The sequence below is a fragment of the Hemicordylus capensis genome, chromosome 2 (genome assembly GCF_027244095.1).
Source record: "Hemicordylus capensis ecotype Gifberg chromosome 2, rHemCap1.1.pri, whole genome shotgun sequence".
In the NCBI taxonomy this organism is placed as follows: domain Eukaryota; kingdom Metazoa; phylum Chordata; class Lepidosauria; order Squamata; family Cordylidae; genus Hemicordylus; species Hemicordylus capensis.
The window spans coordinates 89611874-89638293 of NC_069658.1; the positions used below are offsets into that span (position 1 = coordinate 89611874).

The 26420-nt window shown below is 45.1% G+C and overlaps 1 long non-coding RNA gene across 3 annotated transcripts in view; it reads right to left on the reverse strand.

Moving 5' to 3' along the window:
• Positions 1-2152: 2152 nt before the first annotated feature.
• Positions 2153-26420, reverse strand: part of LOC128347368 (uncharacterized) — a 71565-nt gene continuing 47297 nt past the window's right edge. The window contains exons 1-5 of one of the 3 annotated variants that reach the window (XR_008317530.1): positions 13847-14078; positions 8445-8589; positions 8165-8303; positions 6289-6386; positions 2153-2346 (exon numbers count right to left, since the gene is read on the reverse strand). This is a non-coding gene — a long non-coding RNA (uncharacterized LOC128347368). Of the gene's footprint in view, positions 2347-6288; positions 6387-8164; positions 8304-8444; positions 8590-13846; positions 14079-26420 lie in introns of those variants that run through there. The other 2 variants (XR_008317529.1, XR_008317531.1) reach the window with 2 other exon arrangements.

Consider the following 26420-nt stretch of genomic DNA (forward strand, 5'->3'; position numbering starts at 1 on the left):
ATTTTTTTTAAAAAAATACCCTTAAGCTGAAGTGGAAAAATTCTTCCCTTATGAGAAAGCAGAGCAAGCCCACTTTCTGGGAGGAATAAGGGTCCAACTTGGACTGAGTCTCAGTTTTATACAGCACAGGGAGGAAAGCGAGGCTTCTCTCTCAAGAAGTGAAATACAGTTATGGCAGGAGGGATTTAACTGTTCTTTGGAGCCGGGGCACAGAAAAGTACAGAAAGTCTTATGTTAAGTAGGAGAAGAGCTTCCTAATAAATTGAAGGATGAGTTATGTATGTAAATATGCTAATACTGAGAATTATAGATATAAAGAGATTGGTATGAACATTATGGATTAGCTGGACAGTGCTTCCTTGTGTCTGGTGAAGTAGTAGGCCATTAGCATGCAGAAAGAACACCCCCCCCACACACACCTCTTCAGAGTTATCTAGCTTTAGGTGTAGCAAGCACATGCAATATTAATGCCTAAAACAAATCCTAAATACTTGCAATACAGACATACAAGTTAAGATAGCTATTTGCTATAACAGTCTGCATGTACCTGGAGGCTTGAGGCTGCAATTATCTGGGGGATAATTCAGGAGGATGGCAGAGGGCTTGGATGAGCCCTTGCCACTGCCCACAGCCACCTCCAATGTCTCCACTGCCTCCAATCAGTACGTAGTACCCTACCCCCCACAATCCGGCCTTACTATTGGGAATGCCCCTCAAGGGGAATTCTTACTGGATTCCCTTTTACCAGAATATCCCCAAACCTGTTGAGACAGGTTCTTTTTAGTACCAGGGCCAATCCAATTCAAACTCAAACTGGACAAACCAGGCTGATTCAATTTGAACTGCAGTTCTAATCGAGCTGGCTCACAATCCCTAGTAAGGTTTGGGAGCTGTGTGTGCTCCCAATTTTCAGTTGTGTGGAAGCAAAGTAGAAGGAAAACCTGAGTAGCTTTTCCTCCTACCTTGCTTCCACACAACCAAATATTGGGAGCACACACTGCTCTCAAAACTGGGTAGAACAGTTTTTGATTGTGTGAATGACCTCATAGAATATATACCATTTCCTGGTGGCTCAGCTAACCAACTTGGTATCATTCCTGCCAGTATTTGTTTATTTTAAACATTTGATTGATTGATTAAGTGCCGTCAAGTCAGTGTCGATTCTTAGCAACCACATAGATAGATTCTCTCCAGGATGATGGCCTTTAAGGTCTCTCAGTGGTACATTCATTGCTGTCATGATCAGGTCCATTCACTTTGCTGCTGGTCATCTTCTTCTCTTTCTTTCAACTTTTCCCAGAATTATGGACTTCTCAAGAGAGCTGGGTCTTCACATACTATGTCCAAAGTATGATAGTTTGAGCCTGGTCATTTGTGCCTCAAGTGAAAATTCTGGATTGATTTGTTCTAGGATCCATTTGTTTGTTTTCCTGGCTATCCATGGTATCCTCAAAAGTCTTCTCCAGCACCAAAGTTCAAAAGCATCAATACTTTTTCTATCTTGCTTCTTCAAAGTCCAGCTTTCGCATCCATAGAGTGTCATGGGAAAAACCATTGTCCGAACGATTCTAATCTTTGTAGGTGTAGACACATCACGACATCTAAATATCCTTTCCAAGGCCTTCACTGCAACCCTACCAAGTGCTAGTCTGCGGCCAGGGGCGTAGCTAGCCCGCTGGCGGCCAGTGGGCGGCCGCAGCAGGTGCCCCGATAGCCCCGCCCCCTGCGTCTGACATCAGACGCAGGGGATAGCCATGCCCCCGCGTCTGATGTCAGATGCGGGGGGTGTGGCCTGGCTCCCGAACGGAGCCTTGAGGCTCCATTTGGGACTCGGGAGTCAGCTCAGTTGTAACTGCTGAAGGGGCCACGCAGCCCCTTCACCAGTTAGAAGAAGGCTGGTGCTGCGTTCGCAGCACAGCCCAGGAGCGGCTCTTCCCTGCAGGGAAGAGCTGCTCCTGGGCTGTGCTGCGAACGCAGCACCAGTCTTAGCTCCTGAAGGGGCCACGTAGCCCCTTCAGGAGCTAGTTAGGCTGGCGCTGCGTTTGCAGCATGCAGCCAGGAGCGACTCTTCCCTGCCTTTGCAGGGAAGAGCCGCTCCTGGCTGGCGCTGCAAACGCAGCACCAGCCTTAGTTTAGTTCCCGAAGGGGCCGCGTGGCCCCCGCTCGGGAGCTAAACTATCGCCCCCCGCGTCTGATGTCAGACGCGGGGGGCGTGTCGGGGCCGCTCTCGCAGCTCCTGATTGGTCACCGTCCCAGGTTCTTTGAATCCGTTGGTCCAATGGTGGCTCCGCCCCTGTCTGCGGCGTATTTCTTGACTTCAGGATCCTTTACTGTTGACAGTCAATCCTAAAAGACAGAAGATATCCATCACTTACACTCTGAGAAATGACAAGATTCAGCCTTCCCCAATGCAGTTACTTTTTCTTCTTCTTGGTCTTGTTTAAATTTAGGAGCACCCACAAGATAATTCTCCTGAGAATTATGCCTGGAGTTCTTCCACAATGTCTGCCAGATTGAACAGCCACATTCCCAAGCTGCCATGATAAATGCTCCTCCCTCCCAGTTCATGAATTTACATATATGAATGGTCCCATGTAGGGCATGTTCCTGGCTGCAGCTACAAATTACTCTTCACCAAGTCCCACATCCCTGTATTCTCACATCCCAGCATTCTAGCATAAATGTGGCTTGGCTTGTTTTTTATAAGACTGCTGACCACTGTAAGGAGCTGGTCTTCATATAGCAGGTTTACAATAAAAGGCACAACATGTTTAATGTTTAGATATCTCTGTTGATCAGTGTGCGACATGAAACAAATTTCAGCTGTCTGCTAGAGAAGTATCCCAACAATTTTGATATCCTTGACACTGTCAACTGAGTTAACTGCAAGAGTGGGCAGACGTATACACATACCTTACATACATATACACACAAACAAACATATTCTCTAACAAATAAGGAGATTAAACTACCCAACCTACATAATCCCTAGTTTATAGGAGAAATTGACCCTGGAAGGTCTCTCCTAATTTCATAGTTACCTTAATAACTAATTTCATAGTTATCTTTCATACAAATAAGAAATGGCAGAGATTTCTACTCATCTCTGAGTAGTAAGACACAACTGGGAAATACTGCAACATTTCTGCAATTGTATTTGCACACTGTCCAGCAGGATGAAGCCAACTGAGAGTTCTTAGGATGTTTTAGAGATGAATGTAAGAGGCCTCCATGTGCATCACTTAAAGGTCAGCAATGCAAATGTTAGTACACAAATGCACGTATCACCAAAAAAAGAGGGAGCCATTTCATAGAATACTTTGAATGCTGGGAGCAAGATATGCCTTTCCAGTGACTATCTGAACAGCTGCATTGGATAACATCTGGTTCTGCAGGTCAGAAAGTTGCTTGCAGTGCAGCTAGGTGGAGGATGTTCCACATAGCAACTTGTTCATATTATTATTTATTCGATTTCGAATAAATAATATTCGAATAGCATATTAGCACATTGGAACTTAGCATGTTGCTAAGCATGCCTCCAGCTGCCCCACTTTCCCAAACACTGAGAACTTCTAGAGGTTTGCAGCCTGCCTTGGATTCTGGCTTCCTTTGGGAGGACAGTCACTGAAGACTTAAGCTGCCTTTGGGGAGACAGGCGATAACATCATTCTTACAAGTCAGCAATAGGTTACATCAGAAAGGCCAAACCCTTATCCTGATATCCGACAGCTCTCCGCCTTGACTGATCCATTTCAAGCTCATCATTTCCTTGGGTCTCCCCTGTTGGCTTGACTGCTCTTTTTTTTACCCTGGCTTTGTGCACACATCTCTTGGAGGGGAGGGAGGGGGACCAAGTGGTATACCTTCAGGCGCTCCTTTCAGGGGCTTCATATGTGCCCATCATGGCTTTGCCCATCATGGTTTCATTCATTCAAAGGTCAAGTTCACATATAACACAGCACCTCAAGCCCGTATTTCCAGGGTGGTGCAGGTTCCAATATGCTGAGACTGGGCATGTCGTGCAAGCCCCCCAATCTTGGCATATCCTGCCCTACTTGATGCAGGGATTTGGGCATCTGCCCCTCACTTCAAATCTAAGCTGCAGATGCCAGGTGCCCTGCAGCAGGTAGGGCAGGATATACCAAGATTGGTGGATTCACACAATGTGACCAATCCCAGCATAGTGGAACTTACACCAGAAGAAGGGGTGGTGCAAGCTCCCAAGGCTGTGGCACCTCGTGCAAACCTGAGGTGTAGCATTATGTGTGAACTTGCCCAGAGAGTCAATAGCAAAACATCATCTGGGTCTCTTTGTACATTACCCAGCGATTAGCTCACAAAAGAATGGACAACAACATGAATTGACTCTCTCCACATGGTTCAGAAATTTTAGATGCCAGCACAAACTTATCAGAATATCAACAGTGGGTGCTCTTGATGTCTCATTAAGGTTGCCCAAATCATATAGGGAGTTTAGCCCATACCTGATGGGGCGTTTTATAGGTTACAAGATGAAAATATGAGTTAAAGCAGAGCCATGGCTCCCTTAGGGGAAATAGTTGCTGGAAAGAGCTGAATCCCTCCAGAAGAGAAGTAAAAAGGACGGAAAAGCAACCATTGCACCTAATGGGACTCAATTTGTAAGAGACCCTTGCAAGTTCATTTGAGGGTAGAGGGACTCAGCTCCATATGAAGTTCATAACAAAATTCAAATTGTTTTCCTTGCCCAGTCTTGAAGTGTGGGCATGCTATATAGTTAAGAAAGAATATCTTCTCTATCTATCTGTCTATCTATCTATCATATTTTTATACCACCTGATATGTACATCTCTAGGCAGTGCACAACATTTAGAATATTTAGAAGTCACAGATTAAAATAAAATTAATTAAAAGTAAAGCATGGACATTATAGAAACAAAGTGGAAATAACTGGAAAAATATATTATAGCTTGTCTTAAAAGCATAATATGAACTAAAGAAGTTATATAATTACATTTCATCTGCAGGTGGATTCAGCATTCACTTTAATTTCTTAAAATATTTTGTGAACTGGCCCTTTAAGGCATTTTAAACTCCTCACTTACTGCTATACTAATACAGATGAATATCTGTCATGGTTGATTTGCTGTTCCCTGCCAGAGCAGGAAAGGAATCTGAAGAAGGCTTTTTGGCCTGTATTCATGTTGAAAGTATGCCGCGGTATCTCAATTCCCATCATGATTAATAAACCACATTTAGCATATGTCTCTCATACTTGAATATTTCTGAAGGAACAAATGTAATATTTTTAAGCCCTCATATAGGACATGGACTTGGAATTCTTTGGAAAGTTCAACCAACTGTGTGCTGTACACTTTGAACTAAAACATTAAAAATGTGAGCAAGGCAGACAGAAGAAGAGATAGGTTATTCTGAAATGTGCAGTCACCTCATATTTGTGAGTGTGGCTTCCCTGGTATTATCTTGAGAGATACAATTCTCATATATCTTGTTACAAGATAGCTATGCCACAACACAAGCCTTACTGGAAAGGGAAGGTTAAATGTGCCATCTTAAAGAGTCATTTAGGCACAACTATCAAGAGAAAATAGAGGGGAATATTTGTCAGTTCAGAATTGTGGCCATGCTTGCCTCCTCACTCCTCCCCTTTTGGATGTTATGTGCAGGGTATTAAATAGAATCGAGCATGTGTGAGCCTTAAATTTAGACCATCAGCTATCACAACAGCTGAGCTGTTCCACTGGGAGGCAGGTGCTGTTGATCTTATACACATGTCTCTGCCCAAAGTTATATTCACGGGCTGAGCAATACTGTACATTCCAGCCTTGTGATGACACAGCTGTACTCCAGAGCAGCACATTTCTACATTCTGCATTGCGGATGTCATTTATCTCCCCACATTCCATGCATTTGGAAGAAAGGGGGATAGGGCCAGACCAGGAAGCTCATCTTTTGCACTGGGAATCTGTAAACATTTCCAGTTCCTTCTAGTGGGTTTGGGGTTGACACTGTGCTTTTGAGGGCAGAAGATTCCTGGATATATTTTGGGAACCATGGGTCCCATCATTCTTACTTGTGATAAGATAACATACAAACATAAGCAAAATGCTTCTGCCTACAGATACCTAACGTCTGGCTGTATGTAGTAACTTCATGAGCTGTTAACTAGGCTTGTCAATCATTTTCCTGGCAGGCCTCCTGTGCTTTTAACAGCTGCATGACAACAAGTAGAAATTCACAGATGTAGCTTTTCCCAGCATGGAGGTGTAGTTATGGGGAGAACTTCACCTGCTGCAGCTTTTCCATTCTGAGCTGGGCTGGGCCTCCTCCTCCGCCCCTGACAGAGGCAGTAGAACCACCAACCATTCTGTGAGGAGAAGGGGAAGCTATCAAGAGAAGGAAACAAATATTATTGTGGCTGCTTTTGCTTGTTAGGAACATAAGAAGCTGCCATATATTGAGTCAGACCATAGGTCCATCTAGCTCAGTATTAGACTGGCAGCGGCTTCTCCAAGGTTGCAGGCAGGAATCTCTCTAAGCCCTATCTTGGAGAAGCCAGGGAGGGAACTTCTGCTCTTCCCAGAGCGGCTTCATCCCCTGAGGGGAATATCATGCAGTGCTCACACATCAAGTCTCCCATTTAGATGCAACCAGGGCTGACCCTGCTTAGCTAAGGGGACAAGTCATGCTTGCTACCACAAGACCAGCTCTCCTCTCTATAGACCAGCTCTCATTTCTATTCTTTTTATTCTTTTTACATATGCCACTCTGGGATCCGTGTCACCTGAAGAGCAGCAGAAAACTTCTTAAAATAAAATAAAGTTTGGGATTCAAGTTCCTCACATCCTTTTCAAAAAGCAGCCATAAGAAGCAATTTGGATTGGGGACATCATGAAGTTAGGGAGGAGGTTTGCCCTTTGCTGATTCGCCAATGGAAATTCCCCCCAGCTTCCCTTGTGACAGTCATGTATATGTGCTTTCCCCACTGAGGCAAATAGCAGCTTTGAGGACAATTTACCTCAGGGAATCATCATGGGGCAAAGCCCCTACTCCTGCACCACAGCCCCAAATAGCTCCTCCATCCTCCCACAATTGCTGTTTGGGGGGAAAGAAAGATGGTGTGTGTGTGTGTGTGTGTGTGTGTGTGCGCGCGCGCGCAATGATGGTGCTCCCACACAACATCTGAGTCTCTGGCCCTAAGATACAAAGAGATTCCATGATGTCTCATAGTAGTCAGATTTCTTAGACACAGCAAAAAGTGGCTTTTTTTACTGCCTTCTTTGAGGTCCTGAGTTGAAAATGATTTGTTAAATTACAACTGACGGTAACAAGAGATGCACTTAAGAGAGGGCAAAGACTAGGAATTGCTGCGCTCTGCTTCAGTCTTGTGCAGTCATCAAGTGCACAAGTGGGAAAAGAAAGGTCATACTTCACCCTGATGGAATAGCATGATTTCTAAAATATTTTGCTTCCAATTATAAATGCAGCGTAGAAGGTTCAGGTCGATATTCACATCACGCCCTCATGGTTTGCACATTAAAAAGCATTTCCATAAGCACATCTTTATGACTCGGGTCTAAATTGCGGCAGTTACAGAGTCTCCAAATAAGCAGCCAGTTGGAAAACTGGTGCTACTTTCTCTTACATGCATATAGAATTCACATTAGTCTATGAAATTGTGATATTAAAATGGTTTTTCATATGCCTTTTAGAACAGTCATTCGGGTTAAACATTTCCTAGCTGAATAAACAGATATTTTTGGATCAAACTTGATGACATGGCAAGACTGAAGGAACTGCAGACACAGTTATATCCTGTAAAGTGACTCCATCTGCCTAAAACTGAGGGAAGAAGAGGTTTGAGTTTTTCTGTGCAAGGCACAGAGCTTTGATGTGATCATCAGATGATGTTATGGCATGCAGAGCAACAGGGTCAAAAACACCACTTTGTTTGTTTTGTGGTATGCAGTTCATCAGCCTGAGCTGGGTACAGTTCAAATCAGCAAATCAGGCTCCCAGTAACCTAAAGGCAAAGCAGTTTTTAGTGCCATAAGTACTCCATTTGGGCAGCCACTGTGTACATTGGCAGCGCAACATGTGAACGGATAGTTCCAAAATAATTGCATCACACTTCACACAGAACAGTAAATATGTGCTTTCCTACCAAAAAATTGTCTCCTGCAGAAAACCTTTAGTGGCTACAATCCTGCAGAGTTTAGTGGGTGGGTTCTTCCTCCTACCCTTGACAACCATCTGCAAAATGTGGCTTCACTGATAAGAGGTGTAGGCGGCAGGCTGGTAATCTGGTTCTCGATAAAAAGAAGTTCTTTTTAACATTTGTATGTATACGCAAATCAAGACAATTGTATAGGTAAGGGGAAAATGAATAAGGAATTTCCATTATACTTTGAATTGTCAACTCCCGAGAGATAAATTTCTGGTACCTGAGTTGAGAGGCAGAACCTTGAAGCATTAGAACTGGTCCTATGTGTGGTGGATCACATCAGAGCCCTGTTGGGTGGGAGCTCATGCACCCAAGGGCAGAGTCCAGCAGTAAAATGGCAGAGTCCATATGCCCTGGAGTAGAACCTAGTGGTAAAAGAGTGGAGGCCAATTAGCTCAATACTTCAGTAAAGGAGGAGAGCCTTCAGAACACACTGAGGCTATTCTCACACGCACAGAAAACCGGGCTAAGGAAGCCCAGCCCAGTATCCTGTGTGTGTGTGAACCACTGAGAGCCATGCAGCTCCCGGTGGTATACCCGCTTAAATCCCCCCTCCTTAAATGAGGTTAGCAGAGTGCTCGCTCCGCTAACCCCATTTCAACGACCGTGTGCCACCATGGCACGGCTCCACGCTGCAAGGACTAACGAAGAGACCCCCGAGTGGGAGGCTACAACAAGCATCCCTGCATCAGGGGGCTACCCAGAATGCCCCGCGCATTCACGCAGGGCACTCTGGGACTTCCAGGGGCTGGGCGGCCCATGTTCCCCGCTACCCCAACTGGCTCCGTGACAGAGCCGGTAATCATATGGGCAGCCGATCCAGCTGCCCAGGGAGGGCTGGATGCTCATGTGCTGGGAGAGCAGGTCAAGCCCCCTCTCCCCACCAAACCCCTTCTGGCTCTCCACAATACTCCTGTGGAGAGCCTTACTTTTTTCATCTAAGATGCAAAGCTGTCACATGTATTTAGAAGCTCTAAATTGCCACCAAGCAATATGGCCATACATGATAACAGGCCAACACAAATCAATCAAACACAATTCAAGCTCCAAGTAGGTCACAAACTCAAAGCAAGACTTAAAGTGCATGACTCAAACAGCCACAGATTATACTATTCATAATTTATTTATTGAAAACATTCATATATTGTGCCTTCACTGTGCTTAGATTGTGTTCTCAGTCAGGGCAGTTTACAAAAATATTATAAATGCACATAAGCCACAGTTACAAAAGTCAAAGCAATAACAAACAAACAAACAAACAAAAACCCAGCATTAAAATCAGTGGCTAAAATGCATATAAACTTAAAAGGACTGGGAGAATTTTAAAAAGCCTTCTTCTGGCACTGGAAAGGTAACAATGTGAGCATGAGGTATCCCCCTTAGAAGGCAAGGTGCCACTACAAAGAAGGCCCCCTCACCAGTCACAACTGCCTTACCTCATAAGGCACAGGAAGGAGCAGTTTTACTTTCCATTCTGCATTTTCAACCATGAATTCCCTCATTGTCTTTCAGACAAGAAACCCTCAACCTCAGCATTTCCCATCCGTAAAACTAGTATATTGTCTTCTGAAGTGTATTCTAAATGCCTGATTCACAAGCCATGTGCATAAAGATACGTGTTGCATATTATTAAAGAATTAAATAGGAAGTCCCCATTTTACAAACAGATTGTGTTGCTCCAAAAGTTTGTTTATAAGTCGAATGTCCACAACTACCATTCCCAGGAGTGACAATTTGTTTGTATGTGTGGCTGGCATTTAAAAGTTGGGCACTTCCTTAGTGTAATATGTTATGGAGCTTTGTATGTACGGATGTGTGTAAGTTGTTTGTTTGTAACTTGGGGAGTGCCTATATATAAAATACATCTATATACTATTTCTGAAAGAGCTGGGGAAATTAGTATAGGAATCTAGGAAGCTGTCTTATACCAAGTCAGACCATTGGTCTGTCTAGCTCAGTATAGTCCAGCAGGCAGCAGCTTCTCCAGAGTTACAGGCAGGAGTTTCTCCCAGCCTTCTCTGGAGATGCCAGGGAGGTAACTTGGAACCCTCTGCATACAAGCATGCAGATGTTCTTCCCAGAGTGGTCCCATCTCCTAAGGGGAATATCCTCCATTGTGCACATGTAGTCGCCCATTCAAATGCAAACTAGGGCTAGGGATGTGCAGGAACCACAGTTTGTGAACTGCTTTATGAACTGGTTCATGGTTCGGCAAACCAGTTTGTTCTGGTTCAACAGACCACGAACCAGTTTGGCAGTTCGAGTGTGGCACTGTCAGGGCGGAGAGCGGGCATCTTTTAAAGTGAGTGACACAGGTCCTTACCTGCGTGCCCACCACTCCATGCAGCGTCCTGATCGCGCTCCCCCCATGGCACGATCTCCTCTGCGCATGCATGGAAGCCATTTGCATAGTCAGGGTGGTGTTGCTGACCACACAAATGGCTTCAGAGCATGCACAGAGGCCATGTGCACAGCAACGCTGCACATGGGTTGCTGGGGTGAGTGCCACAGCAGCAGGAAGCTCCATGGAGTAGCAGGCACGCAGTAAAGGATCTGCACTACTCATTTTAAAGGTGCCACTTGCCGCTGCTGCTAATGGAACTCAGTGGTGATAATGTGGGCGGAGGGATGAAACCACAATATTTAGAAGATGAAATTATGTGATTTCCAAAAAACTGGAAACACAAAACTTGAGAAGTTTGTCTCCATCACATAAACTTTTCAAGGTCATCTGAGTGGATACTGATGGGATATGAATAGATGGTCTATTTCAGATAATAATTCTTCATCCCCCCCTTTTTTTTAGCTGCTTCCCTCATTCAAACAAGGAGATCTTATGTAGATTTAACTAAAGGTTTGTTCAGCAACTCCATTTTTTCTCCTTCTCCTTTCCCTCCCTTTTCTTTTCTGACTCCTCCTGCACACTCTCTACAGGATCCTCCCGGGTCAAATGTCCAAACAAACAAACTGCAAAAGATTACTAGATAGAATACAACACAAAAACCCCATTGATCACCTGATCAATGCAGGTAAGTAAAGAAATGAGGCATCAGGAAGTCTGTTCTTTCTTTACTTCAAGTGTTCCTGACAGCAGAGGCATATGTAACATGACAGTGCTAGGAAAGGAAAGCTTCTTTCAGTTTCTTCCTCCATCAAACAGGAAACTGTTTCCCCTTTTCCTAGCTGTAGAGATGACCTTGCATGCAGAAATACCAATCTGTGGGGCAGCAAAATTAAGTGCACATTTTCTGAACTGTTTGCTTCAAGGTCAGTGAGCTACACACAATGCAAACAAACACAGGCCAGGCTGACGTTGGTCTCTCTCATCCACATTGTTTTGCACAAATCTGTTCCAGGATGTCTATTATTGTAGGCCAAGCCTGGCCAACCATAGTATAACTTTGAGTCAAGCTTGATATGCCAAGCCAGCTTTTGTCTTTCTTTAATGTTCAAATTAATGACTCTTTCAATATTGACAGAGGGAGCAGTTCAGGAAAGGGAATTTAACCTGTACAAAGACAGTGAGATAAATATTATAACGGATGGTAGCCTTTTGATTATTTATTTATTAATTAATTTTAAATACTCAAATGCTGCTGTTCCATTAAAACCACTAGAGCCACTAAGAAGAAATGGTCAAATGATATGCAATAAAACCTTGTCAAATGCAATGTGATTTTGTTTCGGTGTTTATTTTATTTTGTGATCTACTGATTGGTTTTAAATCCTGGCATTGGAATCTGCCTTGAGCATTTTCCCATGGAAAGGTGGGGTATGTATGATAAAACAAATAAGCAAATAAAGGGCAATACAATTAAACTATAACACTACCAAATGATAGTTGCTGATAAGAAGCACAGTAAAAAACACAGCTGGAGGGACTTGCAGCACCTGGAAGCCGTACTGCTGCAGAGAATCGGCAGATGCACTACATGTGTTGCTGTAGTTTTCCCATTTCTTCTCATAATCATAATCATGTGATTATGAGAAGAAATTTGGTAACACTTGTAGTACCTCTGCTGGTTTTCTACTGCGGTGCTGCTGCTTCCATGTCTGCAACAGTGTCAGCCATTGAAGCTATTCTCACGATTGATCAAAACCTGGCTAGGAGTGAGCCTGGTGGTTCTCTGGCAGCTAGCCCGCCTAACAACCCCTCAACGAAGTTAATGGAAGTTAAAGGAGCGAGCGCAATTCCATTATGGGATTCTTGGAAGTCTGGACTCATTTTCCCAGCCTCCAGCAATCTGCAGTGCCAGGAGAAGTGTGGATTATATGAGCACAGGCCAGTGCTGCAAAGAGGAGCTCCTTGCTCATCTGAAGGCAAGGTAGATTCAACCCTGCCTTCCCCCCTCCCCTCCCTCCCTGTCTCTCTTATGGTCATGAGAACAACCTTATCATCTGTAACCAGAAAACAAAAGTAATTTTGTGAGACTGATCCATGGATCTCGACATTTTTTAGCAGTTTGCTTCCTGCCGTTATGTTTAATCACTAGAGTCCTCTACATTCCATGGAAATCTACACAATAAATTACATGACTATCTTTGTTCATTTTTAGATCATCTTTGTTCCTTTTTAGATCACTCTTTAGAAATTAGGAGAAGGTTTGCCTCTAAGAGCCAAGGGTTTGTGAGGCTGACCATGAATGGCATATAGAAACTTTCTTTTGTAGGCCATTCTTTAAAAAGTAATTCTCTGCTGTAACCAAAATATATAACTCTGTTGTGCAAAATGATCATTGCGCATCATGCAATGCAATTTCACAACACCACTGTTCCCATTCTGCAGCTCAAGCTGCCCAGTTTAATCAGAGGGGAGAAAAGCAAACACAAATTGCCTGATAATGCCTCCTCTTCACCTGATGTAAAAGAGGTTCCATTCCATCACAATTATGAGTTATAGCTAGTTATAGAGTTGCATAAACATAAGTGAGGGCAGAATTGGGTATAAGGTCACTGTTAATGGGACACTAACAATTCATTTTTCCTTTGGCTTCTATCCATGAAAAAGAACATAAGCAAGTGGTAAGCAGAACCAAAGAATATCTATGGTCTAGTTATATAACAGGGAAAACTCACAAAACTAATTTAACAGACTTACAATTTTTTAAAAAAACTACCCTGAGAATGATGATAGACAGGCTAATGCTGCACTAGTGCAAATGTCTTGCAGTAGTGCAAGGATGTTGTGCTAGCCAGTTCCGTTCACATTCCAGACTAGTGTTGCTGCTGCACCAGTGCAACAAGGTGCACTTGCACCACCTGTGCTGCAGCTGTGAAACCTCTTCCTCCGTGCATATATATTGCAAGGGAGGCGATATGTTGTGCACAGAAATAGTGTTGTGCAAGCAGATTGAGAGCACAAGCCACTGAGCAACCTTGCACATCCACTCTGCTATGTGACATCCGCCTGGATGTCCATCTGAGCATGTAAAAAAATCATTTGGAGGCAACAAGAATCACCAAGAAGAAGAGATATGACTCCCAGTTAGGTTTCCATTTATATGGTATCCCCATTCTGCTTTTAAGATGCTTCACTTGCAAGATGCCCCTCTGTGGATGTACAAAGAAAGATTTCTTTTTTGTTTCTTTGTTAAAGAGAGTTTTCTTGAAATGAATACTAACCCCTATAAATCAAACCTTTCAGCCCAGGTTATTCCTTCTTCAGACTTTGTTTTAACCAGGCAGATTTCAAAACTGGTTGTGTTTTCAGTGAGCAGGGCAAAGAGAACGCCAGAGATCCCACAAAGCAGTTCTGTCTTCCAACACTGCTGTCCCCTGAGCTTTGACGTCGACGGGGAGCGGAACTCAGTCTGCTTACGAGAAGCCTCACGTGGAGGGGGGAGAAAAAAATGTAGTGAGGTTTCCTCAGATTGCCTGTTAGCTCTTACCTTTACTGGAAAGCCTCTTAGTGGTGGGAAAATACAGATAGGCGGAGCTAAAGGGCTGCAGCAGTGGCTGTGGGCAGGAATCTCACTGCTGCTTTCTCTGCAGAGCAAATGCTTTTTCCATGAAGCACCTTGAGCAATCAGTCTCAAGATGACGAATCATAAGATGGGAAGCTTTCTCCTGGGTACATTCTAGGAACTGATCATCAGTTTCTGCCAAATTGGCAGTGGGACATGCCGGGCCGTATTAAAAGGGGAAACAGCCTTCAGCACTCTAAAATGTATAGTCTAGCAATAAGGCAGGAAATTACCAGATGTTATAATAAGCTCCAAGTGCCATCAGCAAGAAAAGGCAAACTGACCTGGCAGAACACTGACTAATTTGTTTCATCCAGAAATTCAGGAAATAATATATCATCCAGATGTCATCAGGACGCTGGAAAACTGAGGGTGACAAGGTTCTCAGTCCCTTTGCATACATGGCTAAAGGTCAAAACCTGAATTTTGATAGCAGGGACTATCAACTGTTGGACTACAACTCCCGTTACCCCCAGCCACAATGGCTAATATTTATTTATTTATTTATTATTTCTATCCCGCTCTTCCTCCAAGGAGCCCAGAGTGGTGTACATGGTTATGTTTATCCTCATAACAACCCTGTGAGGTAGGTTAGTCTGAGAGATGTGTGACTGGCCCAGAAGCACCCAGTTAGTTTCATGGCTGAGTGGGATTTGAACTCAGGTCTCCCCAGTTCTAGTCTAACACTGTAACCACTACAACATGATGGGAACTATAGTCTAACAGCAGCTGGAGGGCTGAAGTTGCATAGGCCTGATGTAGAGCAAGAGTCACCACTAGGTAGCTGTAAAACAGTGCTTTTGCTGTCATAGCAAGTGAGAAGGATCCTTCCTGCCCCACAGACACACCTTCACAGCACTCTGTTGAGGATACATGCCCCAAGGAAGGCTGCAAGAGGGAAAAGGGAAGGATGAGCAAATGGCAAAGAACTAAATAAATTAAAGCAGTATTTAAACAGTGTATGATGAGGGAGTTGGGGCCAGAGGCACACCTAGGTAATTTTGGAGCCTGGACCTAAATGCCTTTGGATCCCCCTGCACACACACACACACACACACACAACACACACATAGTTTTTAACATGTAGGTTCTTGAGGGCACAAACAGCAACTGAATTCACAAAGATGTAACTGAGCAAAGAGGCACCACCTTTTTAAAATGGTGATTCTCTTTTTTCTGCAGGGGGACAGAAACTTGCTCTATCCATCTCCAACACAGCATCCCTCCAGTGGCTGTTGCTGGTGTCTTTCTTAAATTTCTTTTTTAGATTGTAAGCCCTTTGGGGGACAGGAAACCATTTTATTTATTTATTTACATCTATGTCAACCGCTTTGGAAACTTTGAAAAGCGGTATCCTGAGTCATTTGTGTCAACTTGGGATCCCTTTATAAACTTTAATATCCAGCAAAGACATCATTTGTTCCCATTGTCTAGAATTGATTTGTGAAGCTTTATGTACCCGGCTTTATGCAACCAAGTGTTGATCAGGTTTAATCAAATGTTGATCATTGCTGCCGAATTTTCTTAGAACTGTTAATATATTTAGAATGTTTTCTTTTTAGTGCTTGCTTAAAGAAATATCATGTCACTGTATTTTTTTTTCCTTCTGCTTTAGGTTTCAATAAAATTGGAAAAAAAATTAAAACAAAAGCGGTATGCAGCGTGGGCTAGTGACACGTCACAGCAACCACACCACCCAGGACAGACAAAGGAGAATTGCGGGGGGGGCAGGCAGGGGCGTAGCTAGTCCGCCGGCGGCCCGTGTGCGGCCACGGCGGGCGCCCCGATAGCCCCACCCCTGCGTCCGACGTCAGACGCAGGGGATAGCCACACCCCCGCATCTGACACCAGATGCAGGGGCGTGGCCTGGCTCCCGAACGGAGCCTTGAGGCTCTGTTTGGGACTCAGCTCAGTTGTAACTGCCACGCGGCCCCTTCGCCAGTTAGAAGAAGGCTGGTGCTGCGTTCGCAGCACAGCATAGGAGTGGCTCTTCCCTGCAGGAAGGCTCTTCCCTGCAGCACCAGTCTTAGCTCCTGAAGGGGCCACGCAGCCCCTTCAGGAGCTAGTTAGGCTGACGCTGCGTTTGCAGCGCGCAGCCAGGAGCGACTCTTCCCTGCCTTTGCAGGGAAGAGCCGCTCCTGGCTGGCGCTGTAAACGCAGCACCAGCCTTAGTTTAGTTTCCGAAGGGGCCGCGCGCCCCCCGCTCGGGAGCTAAACTATTGCCCCCGCGTCTGACGTCAGACACGGCAGGCATGTCGGGGCCGCTCTCACGGCTCCTGATTGGTCACCGGCCCCCGTTGGCCCAATGGTGGCTCCGTCCCTGCCCCCAGGGCATGTGGAGGCCCTGGACCTCCCCCCAGAAGTCCAAGGGTAAGAGCGCCTTTGGTTGGGGCACCACCCCTTGCAATTAAGAGAAGGGGGTGTGCCAGGAGGGTGTGTGTGTACTTATTCACTTCTTGTACTGTGTGTGAGCAGGGCTAGCTCAGGTCCAGCCCACTGGGGTTTGAAACCTATGTCGGCTTCACTTTAGATGACTGAAGACTTCTCCATAGAAAAATCAATCTCCACACACAGAGATGTCAGAGAGAAGGAGTTACTATCCAACCTTCTTCTGACATGCTATATTCACACGTGTGTGTGTGTGTGTGTGTGTGTGTGTGTGTGAGAGAGAGAGAGAGAGAGAGAGAGAGAGAGAGAGAGAGAGAGAGAGAGAGAGAGAGAGAGAGAGAGCCACCACAAGAGCAGACCTGCAGACAGAAGTGCAGCTGCAGACATAAATCTGCATCTACAACTGAGTAGATTTACCACCTCAGTGAGAGGGTGGTCAATCTAGGCTTAAATGTCAAGAAAACAAAGTAATGGAAAATAACAGATGGTCCTGGCCTATGGATCCATGGGGGGAAACCCCTTTCTTTACCTGCTGTTCTCCTTCCATTAAAATATAAGCTCTGTTTGAGCTACTTGTGCCTCAGGGAAAGTGATGCTATAAGGCAGTGAGGGAAGCAAACATTGTATCAATATTCGTTTTGGCAGAACTTCTGATTAAGGCGGACAAGTTTATTAAAGGTCACATTGCACGACAATAGTAAAGGAACAGAATGAGTTGCGTGTTCTAATACACCCTTAATGTCTTTGCCCAAATATTTGAAATGGAAAAGCTCCTCCTTTCTCTGTTACTCCAAAGCATCTCCTTAACTCTTTCCCTGGTCCTGCATATGCTTCTCTGCAACACATTCATTCAGACTCTTAGGCATGTCAATTCTGTGCCTTTCAGCATGGAATGGGGCACTCTGAAGATTTCCAAAAGTTTTAAATACTTCACAAGAGGTATTTCACCAGTCTCTTGATGAAATAATCAAAGGACAATGACAGTACCATATCTGAACTTATCTGGAAGTGTATTTGGCAAACTATACATTTAGTATGATGCATATCATATCTATCTGAAGCATACTAGCATATCTAAAAGGCCATCTCATCTCCAGTTTCTCTTTGCATTGTTTAGAAATGTTCATGCAGGACAATCCTATGTATATTACCTAGAAAAACAGCTTTGAATGAGGAAGCTGTTAACTGTTTAGATGACAGTGATGACTGGCTGGTTCTAGTTTCCCCTTTACTGCAAATTTTCCCTTGAGAACTATTTAGCTTTAATACAAGCAATGTCTCCACATGCCACAGAGTTATGTCCCACCTTCCCTCCTTCAGTTGCATGCATCTTATTTGGCAGGGCTAAGAAGCAATGGCTTGGCCTCCACTAGAGACAATGCCCCCCTCTGTTGTGGCCCACAGCCAGACATTTGACCAAAGATGGGGAGGGGGAGTGCTGGGGAGAGTCCCAGCAGTAGTAAAGCACCACTGTGTAGACAAAGCAGTTGAGATGGTTGCAAGGTGGCCTCCAGCCACAGCCTGGGTTAGAGGAGGCTGTATAGTAGCTACTATGTGTGGTATTATTTTTATTATTTGTTTGTTTGTTTAACATATTTTTATATCGCCCAAGATCTATATCTCTGGGCAGTTTACAACAGATAAAAACAACATTAAAACATGGTTAAAAACAAAACAAGAAATTTAAAACACAACAATTTAAAATTTCTTAAAACAATGCTCTAAAACAACATTAAAAACAATCAAAACAGTATCAGTTAAAAGCCTGGGTGAACAGATATGTCTTTAAAGACTTTTTAAAGGCTGTCAGAGATGGGGAGGCTCTTATTTCACTAGGGAGTGCATTCCAAAGCCTCGGGGCAGCAACGGAGAAGGCCCATCCCTGAGTAGCCGCCAGACGAGCCAGTGGCAAAAGCAGACGGACCTCTCCTGATGATCTCAATGGGTGGTGGGGTTCATAATGAAGAAGACATTCTCTTAAATACCCAGGGCCCAAGCTGTTTAGGGCTGTATACGTTATGACCAACACCTTGTATTTTGCCCAGAAACATATCGGCAGCCAGTGTAACTCTTTCAATACAGGAGTAATATGGTCTTTCCTAGATGACCCAGAGATCAGCCTGGCTGCCGCATTCTGGACCAGCTGTAGTTTCCGGACTACATACAAGGGCAGCCCCACATAGAGCGCATTACAGTAATCCAGTCTGGAGGTTACCAGAAGATGTACCACCGTTTTGAGGTCATCTATCTCAAGAAACAGACGCAGCTGGTGTATCAGCCAAAGCTGATAGAAGGCACCTCTGGCCACTGCCTCAACCTGGGATACCAGGGAGAGACTCGGATCCAGAAGCACCCCCAGACTGCGTACCTGTTCCTTCTGAGGAAGTGTGACCCCATCCAGAATAGGCAGATCAAAATCATCTCCCGAGTTCCGACCCCGCACAATGAGTACCTCCATCTTATCTGGATTCAGTCTCAGTTTGTTATCCCTCATCCAACCCAATACTGACTCCAGAAAGGCATTTAGGGAGGTTATGCCCTCTCCTGATGATGCTGACATGGAGACATATATTTGGGTGTCATCAGCATACTGATAACACCTTGCACCAAATCTCCTGATGATCTCTCCCAGCGGTTTCATGTAGATGGTAAACAACGACTGAGACAATATGGAGCCCTGAGGGACACCATACAAAAGTTCAGATTTTGAAAAACAACAGTCTCCAAGGGACACCATCTGGAACCTGCCTGAGAGGTTGGAGTGGAACCACTGCAGAGCAGTACCTCTCACCCCCAACCCCCTCAAACGCTCCAGAAGGATACTATGGTCAATAGTATAGAAAGCTGCCGAAAGGTCTAAAAGGACCAACAGAGTCATACTTCCTCTGTCAGTTCCCTGTTGAAGATCATCCATCAGGCCGACCAAGGCAGTCTCCACCCCATAGCCAGCCCGGAAGCCAGTTTGAAATGGGTCTAGATAATCAGTTTCCTCCAAGACTGTCTGGAGCTGGGAGGCCACCACCCTCTCAATTACCTTGCCCAGCCACTGAAAGTTGGAGATAGGCCTGTAGTTACTCAGCTCTGAAGGTTCCAAGGTAGGCTTCTTCAGAAGCAGTCTAATAATAATTGTCTCCTTAAGACTAGGAGGCATCCTACCTTCCCTCAGAGATGCATTTATAATCTCTACCAGGCTTTCTATAACAAGCCGCCTGCCAGATAACATAAGCCATGTCGGGCAAGGGTCAAGAGGACAGGTGGTGGGCTGCACCATTCCAATCAGCTTGTCTCCATCCTCAGGAGTCACAAACTGGAACTAATACAACCTAACTGCATAAGAGGAGTCGCTGGACACCTCCACATCAGACACTGAAGGAATTGTGGAGACGGTATCTAATTCGGTCTGAATACAAGATATTTTTTCCACAAAGAATTCATTAAACACATCACAGCGGGTAATTGATGGTTCCAGATTCTGAATCAAGGGAGGAGGGGCACATACTAGCCCTCTCACAACCCTGAACAACTCCGCCGGACATGAACTTGCGGATGCAATATGGGCAGAAAAGAATCGCTTCTTTGCTGCACGTACTGCCTGAGCATAGGTCTTCAAATGAGCTCTATGTTGCAATCTGTCGGATTCAAGCCGAGTTTTTCCCCCACCTGTGCTCCAGTCATCTACCTACCGCTACAGCCCCCTTAGTTCTTCTGTATACCAAGGGGCCAATTCTGAAGCGGGTCGGAGAGGATGCTTAGGGGCGATCATGTCTACTGCCCTGGTGAGTTTGCTGTTCCAGTTCTCCACCAGGGCATCAACAGGATCGCCAGCAGAGCCAACACGAAATCCCTCCAAGGCTTCTTTAAATCCTATTGGATCCGATAACCTTCTCGGGCAGACAATCCTAATAGGTCCCTCGCCCCTGTGAAGGTGGGGTGTGACTGTGAGTCCAACCTTAACCAGATGGTAGTCCGTCCATGACAATGGGGAAATCACAGGAGTCCACATCCACGGAACACCACCCTGATCAGAGTGAAAGACCAAATCAAGCGTGTGACCTGCAATGTGTGTCAGTCCTGAGACCACATAGTCATCATGGCCACTATGAACTCCTGAGCTGCCCCGGACAAATTGGTCCCAAAATGAAGTCCCCCAGCACCACAAGCCTAGGGGACTCCAACACCAAATCCGAGACCAAGTCCGTCAGCTCAGTTAGGGACTCCATTGAGCAGCAGGGCGATTGGTACACCAACAAAAGCCCCAGTCTATCCCTGGTCCCCAAATGTAAGTACACACATTCGATATGGTCTGACACTCCAACAGGGATCCTGGTAAGGGAGGTATTATTCTTACAGACCACAGCCACTCCACCTCCCCGCCCACAGTCCCTCAACTGCTCCTCAACAGAGTACCCTGGAGGGAGAAGCTGGGACCACACTGGGCCCCCAGCCTTTCCTAGCCAGGTCTCTGTAATACATACCAGGTCAGCGCCTTCATCCAGAATCAAATCATAGAGGGTTTCTGATTTGTTCTGGACCGATCTGGCATTACAGAGGAGCAAGGTGAGGTTCCAAGGGTGGTCGGCACTGCTCCCCAAGGTCAAAGAGCTGGCAGGACAGTTGGAAGGGGAAACAGCTATTAGTTTTCTATGTCCCCTTCCCTTGTTAGTTCTATTTTTTAGTTCAATCTTTCACCAATGGAGGTTGGGGGACCAAGCCATTCAAAAAAACTGTACTCCCCATTTGGGCACTGGGGATGGCACCAATCATTCAAGGACAATTCTGCCAGAGCAGGGAGGAGATGCCAAGTTCATAGGGAGGGGAACAATTGATGGCTGGGCAAATTCCTCTCTGCTAAGCCAGTTGGAGAGCAATGGGTCCCTGAGTGGGATGTTGCCCCATGCCTCCTGCCAACAGTTGAATTCAGAGTGGCTGAGTGTGGGTAACAGTCCCTCCCTCCCTTCTCCCTGCCCTCCCCTCCTGGGATGCACACCAGTCCACCATGGAGGGCCCATATGGCGACAGGCACCATAGATGGAGCTGCCCTGAGGCCCATGGGGTTCAGGCAGGGCTGTCTGATTGTATAGCCGACCTGTCAGTCTAGTCCTGGACAGCCCCTTTTAGTGTGTTGCCTCCCTCAACCCTGCTCCAAGAATCAACAGGGTCACGATACACTCTGCTGGAGCCACTAATTGGGATTGTGTGGGGTCTGCACTACAGCAACCTGGCAGGCAGCAATATTGATTGCCTGCCAGATGCACCTGCTGATCCTGGATAACCTCTGGGAGCATAAAAGTGGTCATGAGAACATGGCATTAGTAAAAACTAGGTAATTAGAAAAAATAGGGGAAACAGTCAAACTTAATATATCTTCTAGGTATTTCAGCAATTGAGCTTAAATAAGAAAAAGCTCATTAACTTTTCAGAAGTGTTATTTGGTTAGGATAAAATGGCATTATTATTATTATTATTATTATTATTATTATTATTAATTCAGTTTCTAAACCACCCTTCCAAAATGGCTCAGGGCAGTTTACACAGAGAAATAATAAATAAATAAGATGGCCCCAAAGGGCTCACATTCTTAAAAAAAAACCAAAACACATGATAGACACCAGCAACAGTCACTGGAGGTACTGCGCTGGGGGTAGATAGGGCCAGTTACTCTCTCCCTGCTAAATAAAGAGAATCACCACGGTAAAAGGTGCCTCTTTGCCCCAGTTAGCAGTATAAAATAATATATTACTTGAAGCATCAAATCTCCAGATTGTGCCATTTGGATGATGCCCTATGGTTTGTGGGTTTTTTCTGTTTTGGGGTTTTAAAAAAAACAACAGTTCAAGATATTGTTGATTACTGCAAGGTTTTCCAGAGCATATCTGTGTCAGTGTACCAAAAACATGGTGATAAGGGAGGTGGTATTTACTGAAGCCCAGGCCCACAGGAATTCCACTACAGAGGTGTGCATGTCAAGGACTTTAATTTGGAATTACTTTCTAAGATCTATAACAAATTGTTCCCAACAGAACAATGTTTCATTTCAGTGTGTGTGTGTGTGTGTGTGTGTGTGTTGGGGCAGGAAGAGGGGAATGACTCTGCTGAATCAATATGTTAGGCATGTGACTGGACACACTTCTGACGCTCTCTGGTGCAGAGCCACATCTGCAGGTTTCCAACCCAGCACAAAACGTACGTAGAATTAATTCTTTTCTCAACTACTATGGTATGTTTGTTCAACTGCGAATGCCATGCACAGAACTGCATACTATGAGGAAAGCCTGAGACTCCCAAATCTGTGTGTATTATAGCATTATCGTGGGGTGAGAGGCAACATTTGTTGATAAGAATCAGCAGGAGAAAAGGGGAGCTTAGCCCAGCCCTGACCACAGGCTATCCCATTCAAATGTCCTCCACAAGCCACGTTTTTCTTTGTTCGTGTTGCATTGTTTGTACCCCAGCCAGGCTCCAGGACTGAGACAAGCCCAGCTGTGGGGGAAAGGAACTGTGAAGAACATTTATGGGGAGAATGGGCAGGTGTGGGAAGGGTTTATGCACACTGATGCCTAAAGGCCTTATTTTTGTTTTATTGTATCTTTAATCACTTTGGGAGGACGTGAAAAATGATTTTAAAATTCTAAAAAGAAATACATAAGAATATGCTCAGAAGCACTCAATGAGGCTGTTCTCACAACCAGCCAAAACCGAATTGGGACAGCCCAGCCTGGGTTAGGCTGGTCATGAGAAGTGGCGTGATTCCCATGGATCACTCCGCTTCCCGGCCACCTAACCTTCTAAACCAATCTGGCTGTTAGCTGAGGTGAAAGGTGCAAGTGCACCCTTAACCTGGCTGCCGAGTATTGTGTAACTTGTTGGGCTGAGTTCAGCCTGAAGAGATGGGGAATTCTCCAATGCAATGCACATGTGGTGTGATGCATTGTGGGGTACAGGCAGCTGGAACAAGAAGTTCTGGCTGGAGATCCCTCCACGCTCCTTCGTGGAGTGTGGCGGAACATGTGGGTGCATGGGAGGAGCATCGAAGATGGTCCACTTAGACATCTGGTGGGGAGGTAAGTTGAAAGCAGCCTCCCCCCCCCCGTGCCCTCCCCGCCCATTCCTGGCAATCTTGAGAATCGCCTCACTATCTTATTGTTTAGCACTCACCATTATTACTTGACTGTTATTTCTCCTTTTGAATTTTCTGCAATTGATTCACTTGCTTATATTGGGCTAGTCATTTATTGCTTCTCCTCAGTATTCCCCATCTGTCAATTGGGATCAATGTCCTATAACGGGTATAAATGTGATATAATCCATATATGTTCTTGACACTTTATAGTCAGTGCCTTTCCTCAGTGCTATCTGGAGACACTTGTTTGCATGTACAGGTGGCCTTCACTATCTGCAGTTCAGCAACTGCTGTTTCATGTATCCATGGCGAGGTCCTAGAGACCTGGTTTCTATATACATGGGTGTAAAAACAGGCAGTTTTCTCCTATCCACGGATTCAGGGCTGTGGATAGTCATTTATGGTGCAATTTCCAGTCTGGAGGCAGCACAGAGCCATTTTGTAGCTCTTGTTCTAAAAATAAATAAATCTTATGATCTTTTGCTAAATTTGGAAGAATTGGGGAGTTTGGAGGGGGCATTTCTGGAGAGCCGGAGAGCAAAGTAGAGAACTTTATTCCCGATTTTCAACCTTGTGTCTGTGTGTAGGAACCTAACCCCTAGATTCTCCAAAGGAGTAAGGTTTTGTTATTTGTGATTTCCGTATTCGCGCATATAGAAAAACCCAGAACCTCCACGAATAACAAGGGCTGCGTGTCATTCTAGTTCCCACATTCAGTGGTGGTGAACTTAAGTCTGGATGTTGTTGGTCCCGCCATTGTCCATCAGTTCACATTGCTTCGCAGCCAGAGTGTGTCCAGTGCCCCACCCACTCATGCACAAAAATGTCTCTGTGTTCATCTGTGAAACCATGGAGGTTGCTAACTGCTTTTCTTTCACTGTCCCACATATACAATGTCTCACAATGGCAGCATAGAGGGCTTGTGCTGAAGCCTTCATTATGCCCTAAATGCTGTTGCGCTTGCACAGCATTATCCAATAGAGGCTTCAAAGCAAGACCTCTACACTAGCATTTGCAGGTACGTTTTGGAAAAGGAAGAGGGCCATGTCTGAGGTAGGGAGGCCTGAACTTTATTAGTAGTATTTTCATTATTATTTATTATTTATTTACACAGTCAGACAGGTGTTATTGACTGGTTTGTTTCATCCAGACATTGAGTCCTTCCCAAGGACCTGGGATGGCTGAATTGTATTATCAATGTTGTTGCTGTTATTATAGATATCATCGCAGAATATAGGCTGTTCCCAGTAAAGTAGCTTTTTGTAACTGGCTGATGGTGATTTCTGTGGCCCCTATGGTGTTGAGGTGCTCTTCAAGTTGTTTTGGAATTGCACCTAGGGCATCAATTACCAACTCCATTGCTATATCACTACTGAATATACAGACACTGTTTAGCAGTGATTCGATTTCTGATTGGGACTTTCCATACAACTTCAGATCATCCATGTACAGCAGATGGTTGATTTTACTTGATGTTTTAGATGTTTGGTATCCGAGGCCTGTTTTGTTTAGTATTTGTGAAAGTGGGGTCATGGCGATTACAAACAGAGGGGATAGTGAGTAGGGGTGTGCAATTCGGGTATTCGGTGATTCGGTTCAGGACCCGAACCGAATCACCCCTGTTCTGTTTTGTGCCCGAATATGGGCCACCCGAATCACCCTTGATTCGGTTCGGATCCGGATTTAATCTGAATCTGAATCTGAATAGATTCAGGGGGGGAAGGATCTCAGGGGCAAATTTTTAGGGTGGGGTGGTAGTGCCCAATGGGTGGAGTCTACCACCCCAATTTCAGGGGGATTGGGCAAAGGGCTGATTTTGGGGGAATTTTTGAAGTTTTAGTGACTTTGGGGCAGTTCTGGGGCATAGCATGGGATCTGGGCAAAAGGAGTGGGGTGGTATGGTAGTGCCTAATGGGTGCAGGCTACCACCCCAATTTCAGGGGGATTGGGCAAAGGGTTGTTTTTTGGGAAATTTCTGAAGTTTTCATGTCTTTGGGGCAGATTGGGGCAGAAAGTGGGGCCTGGGGCAGAATAGTGGGGTGGGGTGGTAGTGCTAATGGGTGGAGGCTACTACCCCAATTTCAGGGGGATTGGACAAAGGGCTGATTTTTTGAGAATTTTTGAAGTTTTAGTGACTTTGGGGCAGTTTGGGGGCAGAAAGTGGATCTGCCCCAAAAGAGTGGGGTGGGGTGGTAGTGCCTAATGGTTGGAGGCTACCACCCCAATTTCAGGGGGATTGGGCAGTGGGCTGATTTTTTGGGAATATTTGAAGTTTTGGTGTCTTTGGGGCAGATTGGGGGCAGAAAGTGGATCTGCCCCAAAGGAGTGGGGTGGGCTGGTAGATAGTGCCTAATGGGTGGAGGCTACCACCCGTCCCCAATTTCAGAGTGATTGGGCAGAGGGGTGAATTTCTGAGGTTTGTCTTCATAAGGTGAAGTGTGCTAAATTGATTACTTCCTCATATTCATAGTAATTGAGAGTGTGAAAAAGTGAAAGTGGGGTCATGAGAGTTGTTTAGCTGAAAAAAATCTCATTTGCTATGATAGAATGCTATGCCCCCAAACTGCCCCAAAGTCACTAAAACTTCAAAAAATCCCCCAAAATCAGCCATGAGCCGAATCACCCAAATTTTTCAGGCCCGAAATTTGGGTGATTCGGCTCGGGCCCGAAAAATATCAGGGGACATCGGGGGTGATTCGGTTCGGCCCCGAATCACCCGAAATTG